This window comes from Bidens hawaiensis, unplaced genomic scaffold (genome assembly GCF_021521415.1).
Source record: "Bidens hawaiensis isolate Kalapana, Puna unplaced genomic scaffold, B.hawaiensis_p1.1 tig00006068_1, whole genome shotgun sequence".
NCBI lineage: Eukaryota > Viridiplantae > Streptophyta > Magnoliopsida > Asterales > Asteraceae > Bidens > Bidens hawaiensis.
In genome coordinates, this window is record NW_027491401.1 from 1,513,306 (window position 1) to 1,521,220 (window position 7,915).

Below are 7,915 nucleotides of genomic sequence, written 5' to 3' on the forward strand. Positions count from 1 at the left end.
AAAGTCCAAACTTCCATTTTCTCGAACTGAGCCAACTCTTCTTGCATAGCTTCGACCCACGAGCTGTCCTTCAAAGCCATTTGATAATTCTTCGGTTCAATTTGGCTTATGAAGCAAGAGTACAAACATTCATTCATAATACCTGTATCTTTAATGCTTGTATAAACACAGGTGTGCTCATTCAAGCTACTTCTGGTTTGTACACTAGAGGACACATCACCTATAACATTTTCCAGTGGGTGATCTTTGTGAATTCTAGTGGTCGGAACAGCACTGACATGCAAATTGTCTTCCAAGTTTGAAGAGATCTCATCAATGGTTGTTTCAGGCTGAGAGTGAAAAGGATTAATAAACTCATCTCCAGCTGAGGATGCAGGGGTATCGATAGAGTTTGATGTGGAAGGCTGAGATTTTTCTGTCATCTGATGTTGCACTAGCTCCTCTTCCTCATCAAATATCATCTTCGTCACAACTCTTTCGTCTTCTTCAGCAATTTCCAAATTAGGTACGTTAAACGACTTAAACAGTTTAACATAGTCAAAAAGCTCAGCAGGTCCATTGCTTGGTTTTGGCGGTTGATAACTAGTAATGTCGGTGTTACACACCACCTCCACCTTGCAAGTTGTCGTATTGAAGACCCGTCTGTTGGGAGTCCCAACAACATAACCGAATAGGATTCCCTCATCGGCTACTTCACCAAATTTCGAGTTAGTCTTCAAAATCGAACAAGGAGAACCAAATGGTTCAAGACCGCACAAGTTGGGCTTCCTACCGTGCATAAGCTCGTAACAAGTTTTTCCAAGTCTCTTAACTGTTAACACCCGATTCAGAACATAGCAGGCTGTAGCCACTGCTTCAGCCCAGAACATCACAGGAAGCTTTGAGTCTGCCAGCATAGTTCTGGCTCCTTCAATCAACGTTCGGTTCTTCCTTTCAGCTACTCCGTTCTGTTGTGGCGTATACGGAGCGCTGTATTGATGCTCAATACCCTTCTGTAGACAAAAGATTTCCATCTCAAAGTTCTTGAACTCTGTCCCATTGTCGCTTCTGATGAATTTAACTGATTTACTCATGACATTCTCGACTTTTGTAATGAGATTCTTTACCATCTGAGTCGTCTCGTCTTTCGTTTTCAGAAAATATACCCACGAGTATCGCGAGTAATCATCAGTTATCACCAAGCAGTAAGAAGTACCGCCTAGACTTTGTACATTCACCGGACCGAAGAGATCCATATGAAGTAGTTCTAGAGTACCAGCAATTGAGTTGATCGTCTTGGTGAGATGGCTTTTCTTGTGTTGTTTTCCCTTCTTGCACGCTATGCATTTATCTTCAAAGTTAAAACTCTTTAAGGGAACGCCCATCACAAGCCCATTTTTGACAATGTAGTTCATCTTACGAAGATGAATATGTCCCATTCTCCTGTGCCATAATTCTGATTCGGATTCGCTTGCCTTTGTCATTAAGCATGATTCTCCGGTGGCCATTTCAGTAGACCTCATATCCATCACGTATGTATTCGTTTCACGTGGAGCTTTCATTACTATCCATTCTTCTGGTATATGAAAACCAGGCTTCAATACAATCGCTTCATTCTTAGTGAAATGGACAGTGTATTCTTTATCACAGATCTGCGACACACTCAGCAGATTGTGCTTTAATTCCTCCACAAAGTTTACATTTTCAAGTGTCATTCTCCCATTCGACACAGTTCCTCTCCCAGTTATTCTTCCTCCGCTTTCACCAGCAAAACTAACTCTAGCTCCCTGAACAGGTTTTAAGTCTTGCAACAAGTGTTTGTTGCCTGTCATGTGCCTGGAACAGCCGCTATCTACAATCCAAAGATTGTTTGCAGCCCTGTTCAACTGTTCCTGCACCATAAAACAAAGAGTTAGAATCTTGGGACCCAAGACCAATTGGTCTTGGATCGATACATCCCGTATCCTGGCTTTCTCAAGTTAGCATCAGGATAATTTCTGTACGTCCTGTTAGGGAATCTCCCTGCAGATTGAGTGTAATGCCTTCCAAACCTTTGAGAATAGAAAGTGTTATTTCTTGTGGTTTGGTTGTAAAAATGAGGTTGGTTTTTATGAAAATTTGAATTCGTTACATTTTGGCATTTTTTAAAGTCTTCATTTTTAGCAGGAACAAAATGACGCTTATTCTCATTTTTATTTGGCTTCACATCTCTAAATCTCGGTTTCAAAGGACAATCTGCAACTAGATGTCCTAACTTGTTACATCTAAAGCAACATCTACTCTCCATTTTCTTGCCAAATGTTGGTTTGGATGTAGAGGCAGTGTTACCAGCCGTTCGTCTCACATAAGGTGGGACGTACGGATTGAGTGGAGAACTCTTTTTAGAAACTTCATTTTTATCTCCATCGGTGGGTAAACCTACCTTCTCTTTTGTCTGACCAGATTCGGACAACATATCCGAATCTGATGAGACTGGACTTGATACAGAAATATTCACACTAGAAACAGGCGAACTTGTTTCGCCACAGCTAACACTTGGTTCGACACTAGTAATTTTGATAGTAGTTGTCTGAGGAACTTCGAAATCAACAGATTTCTGAACACTTGGATTATAAGTATAATTGTGGTTAAAGGGTGGTGGAACTTCGTGATATCCGATTCCTCCCCTCTTTGCAGAGGTACCTGGATCACTCACGAGGTGATCAAGGATGGCCGAGGAATTCCTGAACTGCTCAAGTTTGCGGTTCAGTTCCACCACCTTTACCTGGTGGTCAGCAATCTGTTTATCCCGATCAGCAATCACTTTAGTTTTTTCTTCCAAAACTTCATAACTAAGATCAATTATTTCAATTTTCTCAGCAAGTTTAAGCTTTAAGCTTTGAATGTCTTTTTCACATGCTTTTATTTTAATTTTATAACTTGTTTCTCTTGCTTTTGTAAAATGGTGATCTTCTTTGATAGTTTTAAAGTCAGCATCTAAATGGACATACTGATCAGTTATTGTTTTAAGTTGCTCAGACAAATTCTCACAACTAGTACAAATAGTTGTAGGACTTACCTCGGAGCGATTATCTTTGTCATTTGCCATGAAAGCGGTTTCTTCTTCATTTGTTTTCTCAATTTCTTCAACCTTCTCACATTCTTCAGCTTCAGACTCAGCCATGTTTGCTTGCTCACCAGAACCACTTGGGCGTTGATTCCAGTTGTACTCTCCTGCCTCTCTGGTCAACATGGCATTTATCTCTCTGTTAACTCCTGAGTGTTGTGTAGGTCGACCTTGTCCACGTTCAACCCTCTCATTTCTGCATTCCTTGGCAAAGTGCCCGTACTGTTGACAATTGTAGCACCTTACCTTGGACTTGTCGAACCCGGGCCGACCACCAACGAACTTTCTCCCCGTTTTATTCATGAAACGCTTGACTCGCCTCACTATCATGGCCATTTGCCATTGCAAGTCCATCTCCTCCAGATCATCAGCATCGATCTGGTCATAATCCTCATCCAGAACAGCAGGGTCCACAATCTTCCCCTGGATGTAGTTTTCGTAGGAAGCAATAAATGAAGCATAGACTGCAAACTGCTCTTCAGCAGATTTTACACTCATAGGCATCTTGGTATAATTATTGCTTGATGCATTTACAGAAAAACTACTTGTGGATGCTTGAGGCTTTGAAGTACTAGATCCTCCAGCAACGAAACATACATCACCATTCGTGTTTACAGAAACGTTTCCATCATGAGGAAAGTCGGGACCTGACTCCCCTTTTGAGTAAAAAGCTGCAGATTCAGGTCTCGAACTTGAGCCTGAGTTAATCTTTGCACCATACATACCAGGGTCTTGTATCTGGTCTGTTGGTGTTTCTTTTCGAACCATATTGAGCTCATAAGTTCTGAGCTTGTTTACTGCAGTTTCCAAATCACAGTTAGGAAAGTCTCTGTCTTCCCTCATAAGGACGGTGTACATTTCCCACTTCGGTGGGAGAGCATCAAGAAGCTTTTCGACGATCTCTTCTTCTCGGTAGGCAATCGAATAATTGCTAAGCTCTGTCATTAGATGATAGTATCTGGTGATAATATCATCCAAAGATTCATTCTTCAAATATTTGAAGACGGAGAACTGGGTCTTCAAGAGTTTAATCTTTGAGGCACGGATACCTACGTTCCCCTCGAATCTGTTTTCCAGAGCATCCCAAAGCTCTCTTGCAGAAGTGTACTTTCGGAACGTATGGAGAACTTCTTGAGGAAGTGCCATTGTTATCGCTGCATGGGCCTTGCTCTCGGCCTCATACATTTTCTTTTCTTCGTCCTCCATTTTACTGTACTTCTTCACCACGTCACGTCCTTCGTATTGCATGGTTGGAGGGACGTATCCATCTTGAATGCACACCCACATTTTGGCATCCTGATATTTAATGTACTGGATGAATCTATCCTTCCATGCCACGAAGTCTGTTCCCTTCATCAACCTCGGAGCCTTAGTGGCTGACCCTGCCTCAACTTCCATCTTGACCAAATCGGAGATGTTGATCGATGACATCCTTGTAAAACCTGAAAAACCTAAAAAAAAGAAAATATTAAAACAGCTCAGTAGGCGAAGTTAAGGATAACTTCGCTTGAAGGTCAACTTCGCTGAACAGAGAACTTCGCTGAGGTCTTTAATTCGCTTGAATTGGCGAAGTTAAAGTTAACTTCGCTTAGCTCTGGCGAACTTATGAGTTGAGCGAACTTGGGTAGTAAGCGAAGTTGTGGATAACTTCGCTAAGGCGAACTTATGAAATCTGCGAACTTAAGTGTGAAGCGAAGTTGCGGATAACTTCGCTAAGGCGAACTTATGAGTTGAGCGAAGTTGTGGTTAACTTCGCCAAACTTTATATCTTCGCCAAAAACCCTAATTCCAGTGACGGCAACTTCGCCTGAATTCAACAAGTTCGCCCGATGAACCTGGAAGTTTTTCCAGATCTGTTTTCTTCAAACCAGAAGCTCCCGATCAATGCTAAGGCTTGAAAAAGACTGTCAAGCACTAGTAGAACACAATCCCAACAAAAATACGTCTCGCGAATAGGTCAAACGAGACGAAACTACACCCGCGTGAAATCCCGAACCTCACAATCGAGCCGATTGCTCTGATACCAATTGTAGGTTCCTGGACGGATCGTACACGGGATGTTCTCTAACAACGCAGGTGCGGAATCCCTGCGTAAGTAGGTTACGAGTGTAGATATAGAATAACACAAGCAATGAATCAAACACGTAATATTATTAACCGAACACGTGACTCGTAGTCACTATTACAGACACTGGAACTAGCAAACACGTCTGCTTAAACTCAAACACTTGACTGAAACCCTAAACTCCTTGACATCGACGATTCGGCTGTAACAATCAATATATACACGACAACTTCGCCACAGGCGAAGTTGTCTGTAACTTCGCATATTCAACAAGTTCGCCTGAGCGAACTTGTTGACAACTTCGCTTGTTCAACAAGTTCGCCTGAGCGAACTTGTTGACAACTTCGCTAGTTACACAAACAAAAACATAATCAAATACACAATTACAATACAGACTCGATTACAATTACAAGACTATGAACTACTGACAAACATGTACCAACAGTATGTTCAACGAGCCGGAGAAAAAAACTAAGTATGGGTCGAACCACTGAATTGGATCAGAAATTAGGTCTTGGAGACTTCCATACAATATTTTATACACATACGAAAGAATCAGATCAATAATTATTCCCTGACACGCCACCCAGCGGCCCGTTCGAATTTTGCCAGTATTGCCAAAGGGGTACGTTCACCGAGCCAAAGAAAAAACTGAGCGTGGGTCGAACCACTGAATCGGATCAGAAATTCGGTATTGGAGACTTCCAAACAATATTTTATACACATACTAAATAATCGGATCAATAATTATGCCCTGACTCAACCCCGCGGCCCGTTCTAAATTTTGCCAGATTGCCAAAAGGGTATGTTCACCGATCCGGAGAAAAAATGAGTATGGGTCGAAACACTTAATCGGATCAAATTTTCAGTCTTGGAGACTTCCAAACAATATTTTATACACATACTAAAGAATCGGATCAATAATTATGCCCTGACTCAAGCCCGCGGCCCGTTCCAAATTTTGCCAGATTGCCAAAGGGGTATGTTCACCGATCCGGAGAAAAAATGAGTATGGGTCGAAACACTTAATCGGATCAGAAATTCAGTCTTAGAGACTTCCAAACAATATTTTATACACATACGTAAGAACCGGATCAATAATTGTGCCCTGACGCCACCCCCGGGGCCCGTTCTAAATTTATCCAGTATTGCCAAAAGAGTATGTTCACCGAGCCGGAGAAAAAACTGAGTATGGGTCGAACCACTGAATCGGATCAGAAATTCGATCTTGGAGACTTCCATACCATATTTTATACACATACGAAAGAATCGGATCAATATTTATGCCCTGACGCGACCTCGCGGCCCGTTCAAAATTTTGCCCGTATTGCCAAAGGGGTATGTTCACCGAGCCGGAGAAAAAACTGAGTATTCGTCGAACCACAGAATCGGATCAGAAATTCAGTTTTGGAGAATTCGATTCAATATTTTATACACATACGAAATAATCGGGTCAATAATTATGCCCTGACGCCACCCCACAGCTCTATCTAAATTTTGCCAGTATTGCCAAAGAGGTATGTTCACCGAGTCGGAGAAAAAATGAGTATGGGTCGAACCACTGAATTGTATCAGAAATTCGATCTTGGAGACTTAAATACAATATTTTATACACACACGAAAGAATCGGATCAATAATTATGCCCTGACACGCCACCCCTCGGCCCGTTCGAATTTTCCCAGTATTGCCAAATGGGTATGTTCACCGAGCCCGAGAAAAAACTGAGCGTGGGTCGAACCACTGAATCAGATCAGAAATTCGGTCTTGGAGACTTCCAAACAATATTTTATACACATACGGAAGAATCGGATCAATAATTATGCCCTGAGTCAACCCCGCGGCCCGTTCTAAATTTTGCCAGTATTGCCAAATGGGGTATGTTCACCGATCGGGAGAAAAAATGTGTATTGGTGGAACCACTGAATCGGATAAGAAATTCGGTCTTGGAGACTTCCATACAATATTTTATACACATACGAAAGAATCTGATCAAAAATTATGCCTTAACGCCACCCCGGGGCCCGTTCAAAATTTTGCCAGTATTGCCAAAGGGGTTTGTTCACCGATCCGGAGAAAAAATGAGTATGGGTCGAACCACTGAATCGGATAAGAAATTCGGTCTTGGAGACTTCCATACAATATTTTATACACATACGAAAGAATCGGATAAATAATTATGCCCTGAAGCCAACCCGGGCCCGTTCGAAAATTTTCCAGTATTGCCAAAGGGGTATGTTCACCGAGCCGGAGAAAAAATGAGTATGGGTCGAACCACTTAATAGGATCAGAAATTCAGTCATGGAGACTTCCATACAATATTTTCTACACATACGAAAGAATCGTATCAATAATTATGCCCTGACTCAACCCTGCGGCCCGTTCTAAATTTTGCCAGTATTACCAAAGGGGTATGTTCACCGATCCGGAGAAAAAATGAGTATGGGTCGAACCACTGAATAGGATAAGAAATTCGGTCTTGAAGACTTCCATACAATATTTTATACACATACGAAAGAATCGGATCAATAATTATGCCCTGACACCACCCCGGGGCCCGTTCGAAATTTTGCTAGTATTGCCAAAGGGGTTTGTTCACCGATCCGGAGAAAAAATGAGTATGGGTCGAACCACTGAATCGGATAAGAAATTCGGTCTTAAAGACTTCCATACAATATTTTATACACATACGAAAGAATCGGATAAATAATTATGCCCTGAAGCCACCCCCGGCCCGTTCGAAAATTTTCCAGTATTGCCAAAGTGG